Source organism: Lithobates pipiens, unplaced genomic scaffold (genome assembly GCF_037356315.1).
Source record: "Lithobates pipiens isolate NorthernLeopardFrog02 unplaced genomic scaffold, aLitPip1_a1.2 Scaffold_8, whole genome shotgun sequence".
Classification (NCBI taxonomy): Eukaryota; Metazoa; Chordata; class Amphibia; order Anura; family Ranidae; genus Lithobates; species Lithobates pipiens.
The window spans coordinates 408,791,937-408,814,666 of NW_027507903.1; positions in this window are offsets into that span (position 1 = coordinate 408,791,937).

Below are 22,730 nucleotides of genomic sequence, written 5' to 3' on the forward strand. Positions count from 1 at the left end.
GTCCACTGAAAAGGGCTCCGCAGCTTCTCCTACCACCACCAGATCATCACCTAAAAACATGTGTAGATAAAAAATTGGTTAAAATATACAGCCATTAATTGTTTACCTTAAGCTGGGTTGTCAGACACTCACTTTCACTTTGTGGGGTGTGTAACTCCACCTGCTCTTCCTCCTCCACATCTAGCCCTGGGCTCGGCTCATCCAGTGGAGCTACGGAGCTTGGTCCAGCGGAGGATACCGAGCTCCGTAGCTCCCTCGCAGATACAGGACTGGGCAGCTCCAATACCGACGCAGGGCTGGGGTTGGGGCTGGGGCTGGGGCTAATTTCCCAATCAGGCTGGCGAGGTCGGGGGGTCCTGGGCTGCTCCGCCTTTTGTCTGAGTCTTTGTTTCCCTATGAGAATGAAAAAAATAAATAAAAATAAAATACTTTTAAGCATAGTGATATTTGAGTTCAGAAATTTGAATATGAAACATTGGTTTGAAGTGGTGTAAAATTATTAGCTGGTTATTACAAGATCCTAGTTTAATACATCCTTAAAATGACTTTTTTTTAGTTAGGCTGTGTTCAGACTGCTGCGATGTGTGAACGCTGCAAATCTACTGTGGTTTCACGCATCGTATGCGGAGTTCGCACTGCCCTATGTGACCTGCTGGGAGTATCAGTGTAAAGTTTTATTGACACCTCCAAATTAGTTATCACTTCACAGTGCAATCTTTAAACTCGGACAGGAATCGGACCACATGGTGTGAACACCCATGTGATCCGATTTGGCTGTGGACTAAAAAAAGGGCCATGTACAAGTTTGGTCCGGATGCGATGTAATTTCAGCCATACTATATGCATGGCTGAAATCGCATCACACAGAGATCACATGTGATTTGCACTGCAGTGCGGTGCAAATCACATTTGATCTCGTACATTGCAGCAATGTGAACCTAGCCTTTAACCAAACTGTGATACTGTATATCTTTTGTCCAAGTTTCACAGACGGACACACTCGAATCAACGCCTGGAGTACCTGTGTGTGATTATGTCAAAAATGTTCTATGAAGGCCCAAACTACACTTATAAAAGTTTCCTAGTCCAGATGTTGAACCAGCATTTTATCTATCTATCTATCTATCTATCTCATTTTTTTAATTGAGTCTACATTGCACTGAATAAATTTATGAAACTTTATTAAAAATTTATATCCTATAAACTGAGCGTGACAATTCAGTTTATCATGAACAATACAAAAAAAAATAAAAAAAAAATAACTAATTAAAATCTAATCCAACACCAGATAAATTTACACCATACACAAATTCATGCTATTTACGCCCACATATACGAACAACCATATGCGCCATATTTTCAGAAACAACCTACACGAACGATTACGATCCGCCAGAGGTTCAGTCACTATCTACATGAACGATTATGATCAAATCCGCCAGTTTTACATACACTATCTATACGTACGATTACGATCAAATCCGCCAGTTTTACATACACTATCTATACGTACGATTACGATCAAATCCGCCAGTTTTACATACACTATCTATACGTACGATTACGATCAAATCCGCCAGTTTTACATACACTATCTACACAAACGATTACGATCAAATCAAACGATTATGTCCGACAGTCACGAGAAACGCAGAGTTTACTCACTTTTTTTCAGGACCTTTTTGATGCGGTCATATTGGTCCGGCTCCCTGGACTTGATGTCCGACCATCTTTTCCGCAGCTGGTCCTTTCCTCTCCGTACCCCGAATTTTGACTCCAAGGCTGTGACCACCTCGTCCAAGATGGCGCTTTTCCTTATATTTGGTTTTGGGTAAGGGCCATGTTCCCCATCATAATCCTCCCTTTGAAGGATAGCTACCATCTCCACCATCTCTTCGAACGCCATATTGGTGGCCTTATATCTCCTCCTTGCTTGGGGCCCACGGCTTTCCTCCGCGCTGCTCACGCTGCTAATTGAGCTTGCATCCGCCATTTTCCACTCTCATACACCCACAGCGGAAGGAGGGTAAAAGGGGCGGAGAAACACGGTCGCAAGGAACGTCAGGGGCGGGCGACGCAGGCGGAGCCTGAGCGCATGCGCCGTGTATAAAGCGGTACCACGAGGCCGTACGCTTGTCCGAACGGGAGCAGCGAGTGCTACACGCGACGGTAAGATAGTTATCATTTTATTTTCGGTTAATTTAAAGCCTGCGTTAGGGATATCCATATTGAATTTTATTCTTATTGATGTTTAATTGATTTCTATGTGGGTTGGTGGTTGAGTGGGCTTGGTGTTTTGTGTGGTAGTGTGGGGGTGGGTGTATAGGGGGGTGGGGCTAGTGTGTGTGTGTGTGTGTGTGTGTGTGTGTGTGTGTGTGTGTGTGGGGTGTGTGTGTGTGGGGTGTGTGTGTGTGGGGTGTGGGGTGTGTGTGTGTGTGTGTGTGTGTGTGTGTGAGTGTTTGTGTGTGTGTGGGGGGGGAGTGTTTGTGTGGGGGGGGGGGGCAGTAGTGTGTGTAGAGTGTGTGTGTGTGTGTGTGTGTGTGTGTGGGAGTGTTTGTGTGTGTGTGGGAGGGGTAGTGTGTGTGTGTGTGTGTGTGTGTGTGTGTGTGTGGGGGGGGGGGGGGTAGCGTGTGTAGTAGTGTGTGTCTCGCCTACATTGTCACAATATAGTGTGCATTTGGTCTGACTTTTTTTTTATTTATTTTTTTTCTTTTCAGAAAATGAAAAAGTATAGTGCAGACCCCTTTAAAGAGGAGGCCTTCCTCTCCACCTTTATAGATCTAGTGGAGTCCCACAGCAATCTGTGGGATACAAAACACCCCCAATACCCAATCCGTGCTGCCCGGAAGAAGACACTGGAGACAGTTTTGGCGTTTGTGAGAACCCGAGTCCCCCAGGCAGACACTACCTTTGTGAACGCCAAAATTCAGAACCTGCGTAGCGCGTATAGGCGGGAGCAAAGAAAGATCCTAGAGTCCCAAACATCAGGATCAGCAGCAGGTCAGGTCTATGTACCTAGGTTGTGGTATTATGACAGGCTGCGTTTTCTGGATGACACGTCAGAAGCCAGGCAGTCACTTTCGACTCTTCCGTCTACCCGTCCCTCCACCCTTCCCTCCGCCTCAGGTGAGCCATCCCTGGAAGATCCAGACCCTTCCTTGCTGGACGAGGTTGATGCGCCCAGCTGGAGCCAGGTATATTTTAGTTTCTAACGTTTGGATTGCTCAAATATTAATGATGTCAAGTTCAATGTTTGAATTGCTTCCAAATCTAGGATTTCATCACAAATTAAATTAGATAGAAGGATACAGTAGTTTCCACAAATGTGGCTCAAATCTTAATGAACTGATGGAAAAATGATGGTGTCAAAATGATAGCCTTTTGTATTTCAAGACAAATGTATTTGCAAGTGAGAACTGTAAAATTGTTAGTGATTGATGATTTCTAAATATAGACATATTTTAGTTATTGATTGCTTTGTTTTTTTACACAGGATGAGCTCACCCAGGAGGAGGCCGGGACCAGTGGTATGGAGGAGGAGGCCGGGACCAGCCACACGCAGGAGCTAGCTGGGCCCAGCAGGAGTAGGACTGAGAGCCAGGTCCCTCCCCTCCGCCTAGCCAGCAAAAGGCCCAGGAGGATGGGCTGTACAGAGGAGGAGTCCTTGGTGCTGATACGGCAAGCCACCCAGATTTTGTCCAAACCCCCCAATCCGCAGGAGGCCTATGCCACTTATCTGGCTAGCAAGCTCCAAGAAATGGACAAACCCCAAAGAGACATGTGTGAGGCAATCTTCTTTGATGCCATACAACTGGGTCTGAAGGGTGAGCTCACACCCACCACGAAGCTCTACAAAACAGACCCTACTGCTCCTCATCCTCCTCCTCCTCCTCCTCCTCCTCCCCCTCCTCCTCCTCCTACCACAACTCCACCACCAGAGGCACAGCCTCCAGCGAAGCGTGGAGGGAAGGCTAGACAGAAGAGTCGCAGGTGACTGCCTGGCTTCAGTCTGCTCTGAAAGAAGACGCAGGCTGTTGTAGTACCACAGTCTGGGGACATAGATCTCATCTGCTGCTGTTCCTGGTCTTTGGGATTCTAGGACCTGGTTGTGCTCCCTATGTACATGCTACGCAGGTTCGGAATTTTGGTGTCCACTTACTTGATGTGTGCCTGGGGGACAAAAGGCTTCACAAACGTCAAAATTGTCTCCAGTGTTGCCTCCCTCTTGATTTATTTTGGTTATGAGGAAAAATAAAAAATTTTGATTTAAAAAAAAAATTGTATGTTTTCTTTTTTTTTCTTTTTTTTTATCAATATTTTTGTATAATTTTGGGTTAAAAAAAACAAAGTTTATTTGTGAGTAGGCAGATACATGTCAAAAGACTCTGGGGGTTATTTACAAAACACATGTTCATGTAAATATGCTAACTTCAAGTGCAATTTTTAAAGCACTGCAAGTGCACTTGGAAGTGCAGTCGCTGTAAATTTGAGGCTTAACATTTGAAATGAGGGGAAGCTCTGCTGATTTTGAACATGCAATCATGTGTAGGCTAAAATGATGGTTTGGGTATCTATCTATCTATCTATCTATCTATCTATCTATCTATCTATCTATCTATCTATCTCTACTTGCATAGTCCTGCTTGGCCCAAAAAAATGAAAGTCCATCTTGTTTCAAACCCCCCACCCAAAAAAAAACAAAAAAAAAAACTACAATAGTAGTTCCAAAAATATATAGTAATAGATTTTTTTTTTTCTGAAATAAATAAATAAATAAATAAATAAATAAATATATAAATAAATAAATAAATATATATATATATATATATATATATATATATATATATATATATATATATATATATATATATATATATATTTTTTTAATATAAATTGGGAATATATTTTTGCTATAATTAAATAATAAAAACATGTAGTATAACTCTGTGTGAATATAAGCAGCAAAGCTACTTCACTTTTCTTGCATTACGAAGAAGAAAAGAACGGGCTATATTAAAAAAAACACAAAATTAGCAGCATGACGAATATGCTAGCTTCAATACGAACACTAGTTTTACAAGACCGAGCGCTTCCGCCCTGTAAATTCTTTCTGAGTATGCGCAGAACTTAGTTTGTCGAACAAGCCTACACACGGGCGGACTGTTCGCTGAAACAAGGTTTCAGCGGACAGTTTTTCGGAATTTCCGAAAAACCTTGTTCGTCCAACTGTCCGCTGAAACTGTCCGCTGAAAGCCCACACACGAGCGGACTGTCCGCCCAAACACTGTTCAGCGGACAAGGTTGGGCGAACAGTCCGCCCGTGTGTACGCGGCCTAAGTGTTTCATTCTCCCCTGAACAATGGAATACCATATTTGAAAACTTACACAAATCTACCAAAACTACTACCATTAGAGAATCTGCCACTAAACTGCTCTGTAGATGGTATATTACCCCTTCCAAACTCAACTCTTTCTACCCTTTAACATCCCCACTCTGTTTCAGAGGCTGCCCCACACATGGGACATTGCTACACATATTCTGGGACTGCCCCCTTCTTAATAACATTTGGCACAATGCTACGCTGATGACTGAGCGTATTTCAGGTAGAAAGATCCCACTAACCCCCCAATTGTGCCTTTTATTCTTCCCTATAAATGATATTCCATTAGCAAGTTCCAGACTAATACATACTTTATTCAGCTCTATCCACTGGACCATTGCCTCTAATTGGTGCTCACCCAACATTCCATGGCCTCAGGTTCTCAACCGTATGGCAAATATCAAGCTGTCAGAGATAATACACCACACGTTATATGACACTATGCATATTTACCAAAATAAATGGACTCTATGGGAAAGTTCACTATTGATGTAATTTCTACCTTTGTTATCTTACTCAAGCACATCTACAGATCCTTTTCTGTTAATATTTTATTGATTTCAAGTCCACTGTGTGTACTTTGTTATTTGATCTGTCACTACCTAAGTTACAATAGATTACCAAAGTGTATCTTTTACTTGTGCAACTCATTCTACTGTCAACTTTTTGTACTTTGACCTTTTCTATAATAAAAACGTTTGTAAACAAAAAAAAAAAAGGATATCGGGCAACTGGAGAAAGTGCAGAGAAGGGCAACCAAACTGATAAGAGGCATGGAGGAGCTCAGCTATGAGGAAAGATTAGAGGAACTGAATTCATTCACTCTTGAGAAGAGGAGATTAAGGGGGGATATGATCAACATGCACAAATATATAAGGGGTCCATATAGTGAACTTGGTGTTGAGTTATTCTCTTTATGATCTACCCAGAGGACACGGGGGCACTCATTATGTCTAGAGGAAAAGAGATTTCATCTTCAAATACGGAAAGATTTCTTCACAGTAAGAGCTGTGAAAATGTGGAATAGACTCCCGCCAGAGGTGGTTCTGGCCTGCTCAGTAGATTGCTTTAAGAAAGGCCTGGATACTTTCCTGAATGTACATAATATAACTGGGTACTAACATTTATAGGTAAAGTTGATCCCGGGAAAATCTGATTGCCTCTTGGGGGATCAGGAAGGAATTTTTTTTCCCCTGCTGTAGCAAATTAGAGCATGTTCTGTTGGGGTTTTTTTTGCCTTCCTCTGGATCAACTAGGGTTATAAAATTGGGTATATTGGATCGTACAACATTTTTTAGTTTATTTATTTATTGTTTTTAAGGTTGAGCTGGATGGACTTGTGTCTTTTTTTCAACCTGACTAACTATGTAACTATACCTCATGTGGCCCATCCCAAACCGTGAAGATAGCATCAATGTATCAGTACCACCCCATCATGTGATCCCTATACATTGACAGGGCCTCATCCTCCAAAAACACACAGCAAGTCTCCATTGCCACCCCCTGCACCTGTAGGTAGTGGGAACCATTGAAGATGAATATGTTATGCTCGAGAATAAACTCTAAACTCTATTATAGGGAGATAATAAATTCCCCCTATGCTGGGTCTACATTTTTTCTCTCTGTATGATGTGCTTGATGGCTGTTGTGCCCTTCCCCTGTGGGATGCAGCTATAGAACATTTCGACATCTACAGTCACCAAAGTCATGTATTCAGAGACATGCAAATCATCTATCTGATATATCTTTTACATAGGAGGACAAGGCCATAACATTTGTTTTCAATCAGTCTACTGGCATTTTCGCTAATTGCACCTACCCCAGATATAGTCTTCCAGGGGGGTCTTTTTCATTTTTGTGTATCTTCGGGAGTATATAAAAAGTGGGCACTCGAGGAAAATAGTTTTGAATGAAATTGCACAGTTGTTTAGTAATTATGTTGTTATAGAGGGCGGTATCAATTAACACAAAGAATTCCCAATTGTATTTTTTCGACTATGCCGCTTGCCATTTGTCAATACCAGTCTAGATTTTTTTAATATCTGGTTATAAATGTTGATATATTTATCATTGTTTAAGAGGACAAAATGACTGCCCTTGTCCAAGGGCTTGATGACAATTTGGTTATTGTTTGAGAGTTGTTTTAAAACTGCCTTCTCCTTCTTTGTTAAATTAGTTGTCTTGTTCGTACGTACTTTCATTTTCTCAAGGTCCCTATTGACCAGACTCAGAAACGCTGCAGTATTCGGAACAGTACTCGGTGCTCGTTTATTGTCTCCTGGATTACTTGACTTGATGCAAGAGCCATCAGCAAGATAAACTGAAAGTCCATGTGTCTTTTGCTGCAGAGGAATGCCTTGCTGAGTGGCAAAGGGTGAATCAATAAAGCAGCTGCATGCTCCAGAGTCAATGACGGTGTTGACTGAAATTGGCAGGAATAGGAGATAGGCACTTACGCTTCTTGGCACATAGTAACCGGCCTCACCACAGTAGAGACATGGGTTATGCTGTCGGCGATGCGCTCGCTCTTCAGGAGACAAGGCTGGTAGCATTAGTCCTAGTTGCATCGGTTCAAAGGTATCAGGTACTTTGCTAGCAGGATTTGAATGGGTAGGCAACAAGTAATGGGAGGCAGGAACTGGAGCTCTTGGGGTTATCCATACTGGGCGGTTCTGTTGAGAAGACTGTTCTGACCGACGCTCACGGAGTCGTCGATCGATCTGGATAGCCAGCGTGATCAATGCTTCAAGGGTATCAGGTGTACGAACTCTGGTAAGTTCATCCTTGAGATCTTTGGAAAGTCCCATGCGGAACTAATGTCACAGAGCTGCGTCATTCCATTGGGTATCTGAGCTCCAGCGTCTGAAGTCTGTAACATAGCCCACGGCCACTCAGCGGCCTTGCTGGAGCGCAAGCAGGGCAGCTTCTGCTGGGGCAGTTTGCTAAGGATATTCATAGAGCTGAGCCATGGCGTGAAAGAAAGACCTGGCATGCATCTGTATATTATCTTCTTCGAGCAGCCGTTGGTCCCAGTTCTGGGGTTCTCCCTGGAGTAGGGCTATTACAAATCCTACTTTAGTAGATTCTGAAGAAAATGTTTAAGGTTGCAGAGCAAAGTATAGCTGACATGTGTTTCAGAATGCCCAGAACTTGGTTCGGTCTCCTGCGAATCTCTCGGGAATAGGAACTCTGGGCTTGGGTGGAAGCATCGCCACTGAGGGAGTAGACACAGTCTGTATAGCCAAGGGTGCAAGAACTGCATGGCCAGGACCTGAAAGACTCTGTACTTGCTCCTCCAACTTGACATAGCCCTCCTGCAGGGATTTGACGGCTTGCGTGAGAGCTGCGAGTTGCTGGCAAATTTCCTCCACTGGTGTGGTTCCTCCTGCAGACTCAGTCATGGCTGTTTGATACTGTTACCTACCGTGCAGTAGAGTCTGAAGTGTAGGAGGAGACCTCTCTTACAGCCATGGCTCAAGAGCCACTGGAGTGGGAACAGTAGACTCAAGAGTGCAGTGAGGTAGGAGTGCCTGTTTATGGTGTAGACACGGATGGATGGATGATAAGCCACCAGAAGGGTCCAGATGCTGATGTCAATGGAGGCAGGTCAGCGACCTGGAAGCAGGTAGGTACAGACTGGAGCAGAGTGAGACGAGCCAGGTCAAACACAGGTAATCAAACAGAACTGATCAGTAAGCTGGAGCAGAGTGAGACAGGCCGGGTCCAAGACAGGTAGTCAGCCAGGTAGGGCTGTAGCTGAAGCAGAGTCAGATGAACAGGCAGAGGTCAGCAACAAGGTGTCAGCAAGAAGTCCTTATAACAGGGTCAAGGCAAGCCAAGGTCAGAGTTGGAGAAATCGGGTAAGTCAAACAGAGCCGGGTCAATACAGATGATCAGAAGGCAGATACAGGGTTTCAGGAATCACTAGCTGCAGTTCAAACAGCACTGCACTTGTGCAGCTGCTGTCTCTTTAAAGGCCCATTGGCGTCAAACAGCATCTAATGCCCGCGTGCACACAGGCGCATCATGTGTGTGATATCGCACACACGCCGCTGTCCGTCTGGAACACAGGCACCTCCGTCTGGTCACAGCAGATCATTGACAACAAGATTGTAGAGCTACACAATGCTAGAATGGGCTACAAGACCATTGCCAAGCAACTTGGTGAGAGGGTGACAACAATAACTGTCACTCTCCCTCAATCTGGGGCTCAATGCAAGATCTCACCTCCTAGAGTTTCAATGACCATGAGAACGGTGAGGAATCAGCCCAAAACTACATGGGAGAATCTTGTCAATGATCTCAAGGCAGCTGGGACCATAGTCCCAAAGAAAACAATTGGTAACACACTACGCCATGAAGGACTGAAATTCTACAGCGCCCACAATGCCCCCCTGCTCAAGAAAGCACATGTACAGGCCCGTCTGAAGTTTGCTAATGAACATCTGAATGATTCAGAGGAGAATTAGGTGAAAGCGTTGTGGTCATATGACACCAAAATCAAGCTCCTTGGCATCAACTCAACTCGCCGTGTTTGGAGGAGGAGGAATGCTGCCTATGACCCCAAGAACACCATCCCCACCGTCAAACATGGAGGTGGAAACATTATGCTTTTGGGGTATTTTTCTGCTAAGGGGACAGAACAACTTCACCACATAAAAAGGACGATGTACCATTAAATCTTGGGTGAGAACCTCTTTCCCTCAGCCAGGGCATTCAAAATAGTTAAAGAGAAAATATATGTAGCAGTGCTGAAAAATGTATGCCCCAATTAATTGAGTGGCAATTGATTAAACCAAGTGAGAAATAAAAATGAATCGTAGTGACAATATCAAATCAATGAATCATTTAAAAAAAAAAAAAAACATAAATGGAGTGGATTACATGCAAAGGAAAGTCTTTAGTGAATAAAAACTATGAAGTGAAATCAATATCAGATTCTTCCCTTTGTGATGATCACACAAAGAAAACAGTGATTCCAGGTAAGATCCACCATTGCATGCAACCACTTTAAGAAATGAAGGCTTACCAAATCGCAAGCACAATAAGCTTATCAGGGCCTTAGGCAGAAGATGTAGCAAAAAGTGCCAATCGCAGAGCTCAGTCCCAGAACCAAGTAGGAGCTTCTATGCATCCGCACTTTCCCAAACACAGAGGGTACCTCAGCAGGCTCTCATAGACCAGATGATTCCCAAAATAATGGTATATAAACCAGAAAAGAGAAGCCATCCATAGTGTAATAACGTCTACGTATTTATTAAAATATAAAAAGTAATACACTTACAAATTTCAAAGAAATCCAAGCATCAGTTAGCTGGCCAGCTGTATGTGGACGCCCATCCACTGAGACCCAGTATGCGGTGACGTCAGCACGCCAAACTCCTCCCGATGCACCTTTTGTCAAAAAAATGACATTGTCTGGGGAATGCTGATTGAAAATGGGTAGTGGATAGGTATTCCAGTGACAATGACCCAAAACACACGGCCAAGGCAACAAAATAGTGGCTCAAGAAGAAGCACATTAAGATCCTGGAGTGGCCTAGCTAGTCCCCAGACCTTAATCCCATGGAAAATATGTGGAGGGAGCTCAAGGTTCGAGTTACCAAACATCAGCCTCAAAAGTATAATGAGGATCCGCAAAGAGGAGTGGGACAAAATCCCTCCTGAGATGTGTGTAAACCTGCTGCCATCTACAAGAAAAGTCTGACCTCAGTGATTGCCAACCAGGGTCTTTCCACCAAGTACTAAGTCATATTTTGTGAAGGGGTCAAATACTTATTTCACTCATTAAAATGCAAATCAATTTATAACTTTTTTTAAATGCATTTTTCTGGATATTTTTGTTGTTATTCTGTCTCTTACTGTGAAAAAAACCTACCATTAAAATTATAGACTGATCATTATTTTGTCAGTGGGAAAACGTACAAAATCAGCAGGGGATCAAATATTTTTTCGCTCACTACAGACCTTATCTTGTTTGTAACCCGGGGACTGCCTGTATCTTCAAAACCAAACTGGCACAGATGTTAATTTTTGTACAAATTAACACAAACAAAGCACAAAAGAATGGTGTATTTGTTATAGTACGTATTAACATGGGGTACAAAGTAGGTGGGGTTTGATCAAATAAACACAAAACTAAAATCAAAGCAGCACAAATAATAATTTTAACAGCACAAACCGGCACAAACTCAGCATAAAAAAAACAATAAAAGATTGAATGGAGATTTGGCACAAATGTGGCACTAACCAGCCAGACAAATTTTGTGTCCATTGGCTGTTGTAGGGGGGCTGGGTGATGTCTTCATCTTTATCTAGAAAAAAACTATTGCTAATCTTTACGGCACAAAACAGCACAAACATAGCACTAAAGAAATACACTTTTTATTTGTACTGATTGTAGGGGGGCAAAATGGGTGGGGTTTGATGTTAAAAAAAACTGTTATAACTTAAAAAACGTAACAGCACAAATAAAAGTTTTAGCAGCACAAACCAGCACAGGCGTAGCACTAACCAACGAGACCGGTTTCATGTCCTTTAGGTGCTGTAGGGGGGCTGAGAGACCTTTGGTGAACTTTAATAAATCATTATTAACGCAAAAACTATAAAAGATAGAATGGAAATTTAAACAGCACAAACCAGCACAAATGTGGCACTGACCAACAAGCCGTTTTGTGTCCTTTGGCTGTTGTAGGGGGGGCTGGGTAGTCTGGAAAAAACTTTTGCTAATATTGTAAAAATAAAAGCAGCACAAATGTAAACTTTGACGGCACAATCCAGCACAAACGTAGCACTAAAGAAACAAATATGAGTTTTTATTTGTGCTGATTGTAGGGGCAAAGTGGGTGGAGTTTGATAAGAAAAAAACTGTTATAACATAACAGGGGCCACGCCCCCTTGTGACATCACCGTTCAGGGCATGATGGGTCCGTTATGTCACAAGGGGGCATGGCCACCGGGTGATGTAATCCAATTGCCACGCCCCCTTGTTATTTAAGGAAAGCAGGACATCAGTGTCGACAGATCAGCAGGATGCTGCATCGGAGGAGGGTCGGCGTTGGGAGCAGCAGCAGCGGCGGCGGCAAAGGAAGAAGAACACAGGACAAAGATGAACAGAAGAAGGAGAAGACCATAGGATGAAGATGCGGGAGAGGATGAAGTGGCAAAGAAGATTTTTAATAAAAGACTTGTCAAAAACTGTCTACTGTATTTTTTAACACTACACTACTCTACTTTTTTCCAGGTGAATGGGTAGGGGTATGATGTAACCTATACTCATTCACACAGGGGGGAGCCTGGGATCTGGGGCCCCCTTGTTAAAGGGGGCTTCCAGATGCCAATAAGCCCCCCGCCCGCAGACCCCGACAAACACCGGGCAAGGGTTGCCGGAAAGAGGCCCCTGTCCCCATCAACATGGGGACAAGGTGTTTTGGGGTGGGGTGCAGAACCCCCCTACCCCATGTTGAGGGCATGCGGTCTGGTATGGTTCAGGAGGGGGGGTTCGTCCCCTCCCTTTCCTGACCTGCCAGGCTGCATGCTCGGGTCTGGCATGGATTTTGGGGGGACCACCACGCCATTTTCTTTTTAATTTTGGCATGGGGGTCCCCTCCGAATCCATACTAGACCTAAGGGCCTGGTATGGACCTGGGGGGGACCCCACGTCATTTTTTTTCAGATTTTTTTTTTTAACTGGCATTTTTTTTACATTCAGCAGGAAGTCAGCTGACAGCTGATGACTCCATGGTTGCTAAGGACACGGTGGCTGGCTTCCCGGCCTTCTCCTTAGCAACCAGCTATATACAGTGTAAAAAAAAAAGAAATAAAAAAATGCAAAGCGCAAATCACGGTAAAATTGCGGATGTCCATTGAATTCTATTACATGCAAAATGCTGCATTTTGCAGGAAAAAAGTCCCAGACCCTTTCCAAAAATGCAGAGGCACTAAAATGCATTGATATGAACATGTTCCATAGGAACCCATGTTAAAAAATGTCCCTGCATTTCTGCAAAATGCATCAAAAAACGCATTAGTGTGAATCAAGCCTAATACAGGAGATATGTTACTGGCCAGATCAACAGGTAAAAAAAAGCTTAAACAAAGAAAATGAATGCAGCCATCACATCTAAGCAGCAATATATTACATTTTGGTTTTGGGTTTAATACCGCTTTAAAGATTCAAACCTAAATCGTTTGTCTGAGCCAATAGCCTATCAGGTAGTGTAACAAGTATAAGAACAATAACCTCCTTTAGTAACACATCAACAGTAGCACTTTGCAAATTTACAATATATTAATGCTGGTTTCCTTTAGAGAAAGAGAAATCTGCAAAGAATGCACAACTAGCAATTGCATGCCTCCAGAATCCCTTTGAACAAATTGGACTCCAAGCATTGTGCTGGTGCAACCACATATTGACAGCCAACCCAAAACAATTAAAGTATCACCGCAGTTGTAGAAGTAATGACAACATTATTGCTCGTAGCCAATGTGAAGAAAAAGGACAGGTTCCTAAGGTAAATTTTTTTTTTTTTAAAACACTAGTCCTGAAAATGGTTAAGCAAATACATTAGTATTGGCTGAATGCTATTTACATGGTCTTACAAAGTTATTCATCAAAGGAAAAAAGTTTATGTAAAATGATTTAACATGGGCATCAGAAGTTAGATTTTTTTTCTAAAATGACCTATATTTAAGTCTTCTTTGGTTTTCAAATGAATGTTAGCTTACAGCCTGTGAAAGAAGAAACTGGTTTCAGATGGAAATTTTGCGGGGGATGACAAACAATGTGGTTAGCTTTTATTGTGTTGACTCTCAACTGTAAGATCAAAGGTTATACCACACATGTGAAGAAGTGGACAATATAACAAATTGAGAACGCAACCACCTCTTATGTTTTTCTGTGAAATAGAATACTCTACCCAAACCAGTGAACAACATACAGTTGGCACACCATATTTTGCATACTGTATATTTATACGGTCTGTGAACATAATCCTAAATCATTGGTATACCTGTATAAATCATTGTATATGTACTAGTTACAAGCTAGGGAGTCAGCGGGACATGTAGTCGCAGACTGACCCTAATCCACATACTCTGACAATACTACCATTTAATGCATTTCATTTTGGTACAATGGGTGACCAGGGCACCACATCCCTGAATTCTTACATAAAACACAATACCTTTTCATAATATTGAAACTTAGTAGATATAATATAATACAATATTACATTTGTCATTTTATTTGATACAAAAGGTTATTAGTACATATATAATGTGATTGTAGCCGTATTAGTGCAATTGTGACAGAGAAAATTGAGTACTGTCCGTGATACTTTTTTTATTTGCACTAACATACAATTTTTCAGGACAAGCTTTCAGGGTATGTCCCCTTCTTCAAGGTGACCTTCATTTTATTTGTGTTTTCAAGGTGACCTTGAAGAAGGGGACATACCCCGAAAGCTTGTCCTGAAAAATTGTATGTTAGTGCAAATAAAAAAAGTATCACGGACAGTACTCAATTTTCTCTGTCACAATTGCACTAATACGGCTACAATCACATTATATATGTACTAATAACCTTTTGTATCAAATAAAATGACAAATGTAATATTGTATTATATTATATCTACTAAGTTTCAATATTATGAAAAGGTATTGTGTTTTATGTAAGAATTCAGGGATGTGGTGCCCTGGTCACCCATTGTACCAAAATGAAATGCATTAAATGGTAGTATTGTCAGAGTATGTGGATTAGGGTCAGTCTGCGACTACATGTCCCGCTGACTCCCTAGCTTGTAACTAAAGGCAATTAAGACTGAAACGCCACATCAAATATTTGCAAAACCAGATACAACTTTATTTCAAACACAAATAAAATGAATAGTTATCAGTAAGGATGAGCTGAACACCCCCCCATTCGGTTTGCACCAGAACATCCAAACAGGCAAAAAATTCCGAAGAACACATGAACACCGGTAAAGTCTATGGGACACGAACAATAAAAATCAAAAGTGCTAATTTTAAAGGCTTATATGCAAGTTATTGTCATAAAAAGTGTTTGGGGACCTGGGTCCTGCTCCAGGGGACATGTATCAATGCAAAAAAAAGTCAGTTTTTTCGGGAGCAGAGATTTTAATAATACTTAAAGCGAAACAATAAAAATGAAATATTCCTTTAAATATTGTGCCTGGGAGGTGTCTATAGTATGCCTAAAAGGTGGCACAGTTTTCCAGTGTTTAGAACAATGCCACAGCAAAATGACATCTCTAAAGGAAAAAAGTAATTTAAAACTGATCGCAGCTGTAATGAATTGTCGGGTCTCGGCAATATAGATAAAACTCATTGAAAAAAGCAGCATGGGTCCCCCCCCCAGTCCATTACCAGGCCTTTTGGGTCTGGTATGACCTTTGGGTCTGGTATAATTATTAAGGGGAACCCCCGAACCAAATTAAAAAAATTGCATGGGGGTCCCCCCAGGCCACAGGAAAAGAGGGGGGATTAGAGAGTCCAAGTGAACCAAGCCACATACCCTCAACATATTGATGGGGACAAGGGCATCATCCCCCCAACCATTGCCTGGTGGTTGTGGGGTCTGCCGATGCAGAATCGTTAAGCCCCCTTTAACAAGGGGACCCCCAGATCCCAGCCCCCCATGTGAATTGGTAACGGGGTACATTATACCACTACCATTTCACAAAATAAGTGTCAAAATGGTAAAAAAGACAAGAGACAGCTTAGGACAAGTCCTTTATTAAAAAATAAAAACATAAAAATGCCCCGCGATGTACATCCACGCCGTCCAATGAATCAGAAGAAAAAAAAAGCTGCAACAGTTCCGCCTCCATGACGCTCCCACAGAATAACGCTTCTTCTCAATGACAGCTGTTATATAGCTGAGGGCGGGCCACCCGGTGATGTAAACGGGGTGATCCCACCCCTTTGACGTCCAAAAAATTGCGCAGGGTTCCCCTTAATTTCCTTATCAGACCTGAAGGGCCTGGTATGGATTTTGGAGGGCCCCACGCACTTTTTTTTAAATTTGGTACTGGGTTCCCCTTAAGATTCCTACCAGACCCAAAGGGCCTGGTAATGGACGGGGGGGACCCATGTCATTTTTTTCAATGTGTTTTATCTATATTGCCGAGACCCGACAATTCATTACAGCCGTGATCAGTTTTAAATGACAAATTTTGCTTTAGAAATGTCATTTTGCTGCAGTACTGTTCTAAACACGGGAAAACTGCCCTACTTTACAGGCATACTATAGACACCCCTCAGGCATGATATTTAAAAGAATATTTCATTTTTATTGTTTGACTTTAAGCACTATTAAAATCACTGCTCCCGAAAAAAATGGCTTTTTTAAAACTTTTTTTGCATTGATACATGTCCCCTAGGGCAGGACCCAGGTCCCAAAATACTTTTTTTGACAATGACTTGCATATAAGCCTTTAAAATGAGCACTTTTGGTTTTTCATGTTAGTGTCCCATAGACTTTAATAGTGTTCCATGGCTTTCAAATTTGCCCTGAACATCGCATATTGTTCGCTGTTCGCCGAACGGCCGAACAACCAAAGTTTGGCCTGAACTTATCCTCGGGCAGAACCGCTCGTCCATCCCTAGTCACCAAGCCAAAAGGATTTGGGGACAAACTAACACAATGCTTCCCAGGGGTTAAACTGAGTAAAATTTTACACTGGACTGGAAACTGCACTCGTAGAGGTAAGCTTCCATTCAATCCAATTACAATTGGCTGTCAGCAGCTGGTTTAGGCTTTTATTTGATTTATGAATAGAGCTGTATATAAATGTGCAAATTTCAGATATGGCACCTCAGTTTTGGTTTCCATCAGTGTTTGGAAAATGAGAGTAGGCATTGGACTATTAGTGGAATCAGTTTGTGATAGGGAGAAAGGAGGTATAGTCTCTCTTACGCATGCGTTTGCAAATGCGTGCTAACTAAACCCCTGTTTTTCACTGTTGGACAGGTTAATTAGGTTGGTCAGCAGACTGATGAGTTGGGCTATGGAATGTTCTGTTTTTGTCTCTTATGTGTTTGCCCTTCCATGTGTTTCTTGCTATGAAGGCCAGTTTTAGGTGGGGCTATTTGTTTGTTACTGGTGTAAATATGGTCCGGGGACACACTGGGCACCTTTGATGCCACTGTGCTACATGCTGGGCGTCCAGTGTGCTCCTGTTCCTTTAAGGGGGATTGGGCTGCCTCCAGTCCCACCTGCCCCTCATCTGTCCATTAAATGCATGTGCTCCCACTGTGGAGACGCTCATAAATTCAATAGCATTTAGGACTGCAAGCATACACAGGGTGACGTGAAGAGGCCTTGAAGCTTATGCATGCGCTTGCAAATTCATGCTAACTAAACCCCTGTTTTTAACTCAGACTGTTGGACAGGTTAATTAGTTTGGTCAGCAGAGGTTGGTAAGTTGAGCTATAAAATATTCTGTTTTTGTCTCTTATGTGTTTGCCCTTCCATGTTCTCCTTGCTGTGTAGGCCAGTTATAGGTGGGGGCAGGGGCCATTTGTTTGTTATCCATGTACAATGGATGAAGGTTTTGGTGTTACATATCTTCTGGAGAGTGCGTAGGGCAATGTGCAAGTACCCGCATTATCAGAATGAAATTGAAATTGTTGCATCTACTATACAAATGTTGGCTTCAAACACCTATTATAGTGCATAGAAAGTCCTACAATGCAACAATCATTAAACTTCCATACAGGATAGTTATATCACACTAAAGGCATGAGTGCTACACCCAGGGAAGCTTTCTGAACTGACATCATAAAATGTACCATGATCTTTAGAATGGAACCTTAACTGATTAAGCCCCGGAAGATTTTACCCCCTTCCTGACCAGAACGCTTTATGTGATTCGGCACTGAGTCACTTTAACTGACAATTGAGCGGTCATACAACGTTGCACCCAAACAAAAAATTGACAAAATATGCACCCAAACAAAATTTAAGTCCTTTTTTTCCCCACTCATAGAGCTTTCATTTGGTGGTATTTGATTGCCTCTGTGTTTTTTATTTTTTGCGCTATAAACAAAGACTTGTTTTTTGTTTTATACTTTTTGCTAAAATAAATATCCCTCAAAAATATATTTAAAAAAAAAAAATTTTCCCTCAGTTTAGGCCGATATTTATTCTTCTACATATTTTTGAAAAAAAATCGCAATAAGCGTATATTGATTTGTTTGCTCAAAAGTTATAGTGTCTACAAAATAGGGGATAGTTTTATGGATATATTTTTTTTTTTTTTTACTGCGATTTTTATCAGGACTGCAACATTATTGGCTCCGTGGGCGAGCAGGGGCCATGCGCGAGCAGGGGCCATGCGCACGCACCTCTGGCATCACGCATGTGCCCCCTAGTGGCCGTCTATTTTACAGACATAACATGATGGCGATTCGCACAGCCGAGCCATGTTGCCACAGTACAACTGTGGCGGCTGGTCGGAAAGCGGTTAAAGTGATAATAAACACATACTGTTTAATTTACATTGTCCCTTGATTCATTTGCTAAAAAAAAATATCTGAGCACATTTTTCCTAATTGTTATAAAGCTGCCACATGACCCAGCTCTTTCCCAGCCTGTCTGCAGGGAAACATAAGCAGGAGGAGCTTCTAGTCCTCTGCTGCTGGTCACATTTTCAAAATGGAAGAAAAAAAGCCTTTGGAATACATGTAGAGCACCTCCTAAGGAGTCGCAAGTAGAAATGGATCCCCCACCCTGCACAGCCAGGCACAGCACATTTGAGACAAGGAACAGTCCAGTGCTTTGTTTTGTATTTTTATTAGGGGTTTGTACTTGTATAGGGAAAAGGCTAATATGGGATGCCCACTTGACTGTAGTAGAGCTTTTGAGGGACTCCTAACTTCCTCTGTACAGACTGACACTCCTCAGCTTCCTCTAGCACAACCATTACTTGAAGCACTACAACTCCAAGGACCAGCTGGCACTGTTGGATAGGCAGCAAATGTCCTTTACAGGCAGGGCCCACTGGCCCCTTGCTTGTGTAGCAAAGTCCTAGTGTCCAGCTGTCCTTTTGTGGCTACTGATCCCAGCACCACCTCTTCAGGCACTGCCAGCCCACCTGACTCTGCATCCATCTCAGCTGCTTCCACCCTGTCCTCTCAGGCATGCCTCTCAGTCCTCTCCTGACTGTAATACTCTCCATCCCACCTGGCTGTCTTCCTCCCTGTAGATTTGCCAAGCAGTGTTCTCCTGCTGTCTTCCCCATGCTCCTGTGCCTCCAGTCAGGACACTCCTGTGTGTCATGAAGAGCGTCCGTTCTTGTGGACAGCCTTCCCAAAAGAGTTTAAGCTGTTATAGCTGCAAAGGGTGGGCCAATTCAATATTGAACCCTATGGACTAAGGATGATATTAAAGTTCATGTGCATGTAAAGGTAGATATCCCAAATACCTTAGGTAAAATAGTGTATATATTTGAAATAAAATCTATGTTATTGTTTGGCAATAACATGGTGTGGAAGGATTTCAGCCAGTTACAGGCTGTCATGCCCCTCCAGCTTGTGTCCTAAAATAGGTGGGAGGTAAAGCCTCCATCAATCTACATGTAATATCCCACCCCCATTGTGTTTAGCTGGTTAATGGGCATGAAGGAGGAGGGAGGGAGTGGGCTGCCATTTATATTTTTGCAGCATACAGAAAATGAATCTCATAGTGATTATGAGTGAGTATGAACAGCATGTAATAAAGCATTTATTGTTAGTAACCTTTCTGTAAAATCATAGCGAAGCCCTCTCATAAATATTATGTTGCTTACCATTAGATTGACTTGTACTAATCATATAAAATTTGTGGTATAGTGGTAAAGCAATAGCATTTATCAGTTTGTATATGTGTGAAAATATGCTATTTATTATGTTGTTTGCTTTATGCTTAAAGAACATGTGGTTTGTACATTTTGTTGTGGTGATTGTCTTTATTAACAAGGAAGGACAGCACAAATAAAGAAGCTCTGTGCACGCATTATAATTGCAAACTTGCATTCCCCATTAAGAATGATGATATTAATGTCAGCCATAGGCTGTTTGAATATTGGCCAGTTCAGCAAGGACAAGCCCAGATTCGACCATGTATGGGCAGGCTGAATGTACTTAAGCTGATCAATCGATCAACTTGGGTACAGCCAGCCTGTCGCATTTTACCGTCGTAGTAGAAATTGGTTTGAACACCCCCCTGTTCAGTTCTCAGCAGAACTCCGGAACAGGGGAAAAGTTCTAATCCGAATGGCGAACCCCATTGAAATTTATGGGAATCGAACAGTAAAAATCAAAAGTACCCACTTTGAAGGCTTATATGCAAGTAATTAGCCATAAAAGAGGTATGGGGGTTCAGGTCCTGCCCTGGGGGACATGTATCAATAAAAAAATGTAAGCGATCAGGAACAGTGATTTTAATGTTGCTTAAAATAAATAATACATAATAATAATAATAATAAATAATAAATAAATTCTTAAAAATGAAAAATTCCTTTAAATATACTGCCTGGGGGGTCCCCTTAGTGTACCTGTAAAGTGGCGCATCTGTAGCATGCATTTAACATGCTGCAGCAAAAATGCAATTTCTAAAGAAAAAAGATAAGTCACATCCCATGAAAAATTATTCCCAGTTGCAATTGCGGACACATGGCTAATGAAAGAAAAAATGCTAAAAGAAAAACAAAACATAAAAAAATGGTGTGGGTCCCCCTCCCCAACATCCAAAACAGACTTTTATGCAGGCATGCAGCCTGGTAGGTCAGGAAAGAGGGGGGCCAAGCGAACACCCTCCTCCTGAACAATACCGGGCCACATGCCCTCAACATGGGGGGGTGGGTGCTTTAGGATGCTCTGCCCCAAAGTACCTTGTCCCCATATTGATAGGGACAAGGGCCTCTTCCCCACAATGGTGACCAGTGGTTGTGGGGGTCTGTGGGCATCTGGAAGATCCCGCCCCCCCATGTGAATGAGTATCGGTTATAAAGTACCCATTTAGCAAAAAGTGTAAAAAAATTTTTTGGACAAATCCTTTATTAAAAAATACAAAAGTAGTGTCCCCCTCAAAAAAAACAATCCACCTTCTGGGACTACCGCCCGCTGAATGCCTCCACAGTGTTTGACAGTTCTTATATAGATAAGGGGTGGGGCCACCTGGCTACATCACCTGGTGGTGCCACCCCTTCTGAAGTCACAGACTGGTGCATGCTTGTGATGTCACAAGGGGGCGGGGCCACCAGGTGGCCACCTCGGGCTTTCACATTGGTAAGACAGGAGCGGCTCTTTCAGGGTGCTTTGCATGCGCTATTTTTAGTGCTGTAGTGCCTGCAAAGCACCCAGTGTGAAAGGGGTCTAAGATGCACATCTAAGAGTCTCTTAAAACTATCAATACTCCCCACACCCACCACCAATTGAGGAAGAGAGTTCCACATCCCAGTGAAAAACCCCCTTCCTTAAGCCGCTTCTCTTTCAATCTCAATGGGTGGCCCTTTGTCCTCTTACACTCCTTGAGACTGAATAGTTTCTTTCCTATGCTGGGATTGCCATTGAGGTATTTGTAAATCACTATCATATCTCCTCTCAAGCGTCTTTTCTCCAGCAAGAATAAGTTTAGTGTTTGCGTCTTTCCTCATAATTGAGGTTCTCTAGTCCCCTTAGGCTTCATGTACACAGGACGTTTTTACAACCTCTCCTGAATGATTTAACTTGACAGATAGTAACCCACGTTTAAAACGTCCATTTTGTCGTGTTTTAGTTTAGAAGCGTTTAAAAAAATAAATAAAATTAAAAAAAAAAAAATATATAGAGGGAGAACTGATAGGGAAATTAAGAATGGAGAAAGATCTGGGGGTCCTAGTGGATGACAGATTGAGAAATAGCATGCAATGTCAAGCTGCAGCTACCAAAGCAGGCAGAATATTAGCATGCATAAAAAAAGAAATATACTCCAAAGATAAAGTATAATAATCCTGCTACTTTATAAAACATTGGTTAGACCACATCTGGAATATTCTGCCCAGTTCTGGTCACCAGTCCTCAGAAGGATGTGCTGGAACTGGAGAGAATCCAAAGAGGGGCAACAAAACTAATAAGGCCACATGTACACTGCTGCTGCTAAATGGATGTTCAGAGGCAGTTGAACACTTTTTTCAACTGCCCCTAAACTCAGGCAATGTTATGTTATGCGTATATGTACACAGGTTCATTTACTGTCGTTTTTAGGCAGTTGCATTTATAGGCCTTTTTTTGAAGGCAAAAAAATGAGTTCAGAACCTGAAGTTTTCCGATGTTTCAGACGCCAAACACTTCTAAATGTGGCTAAAC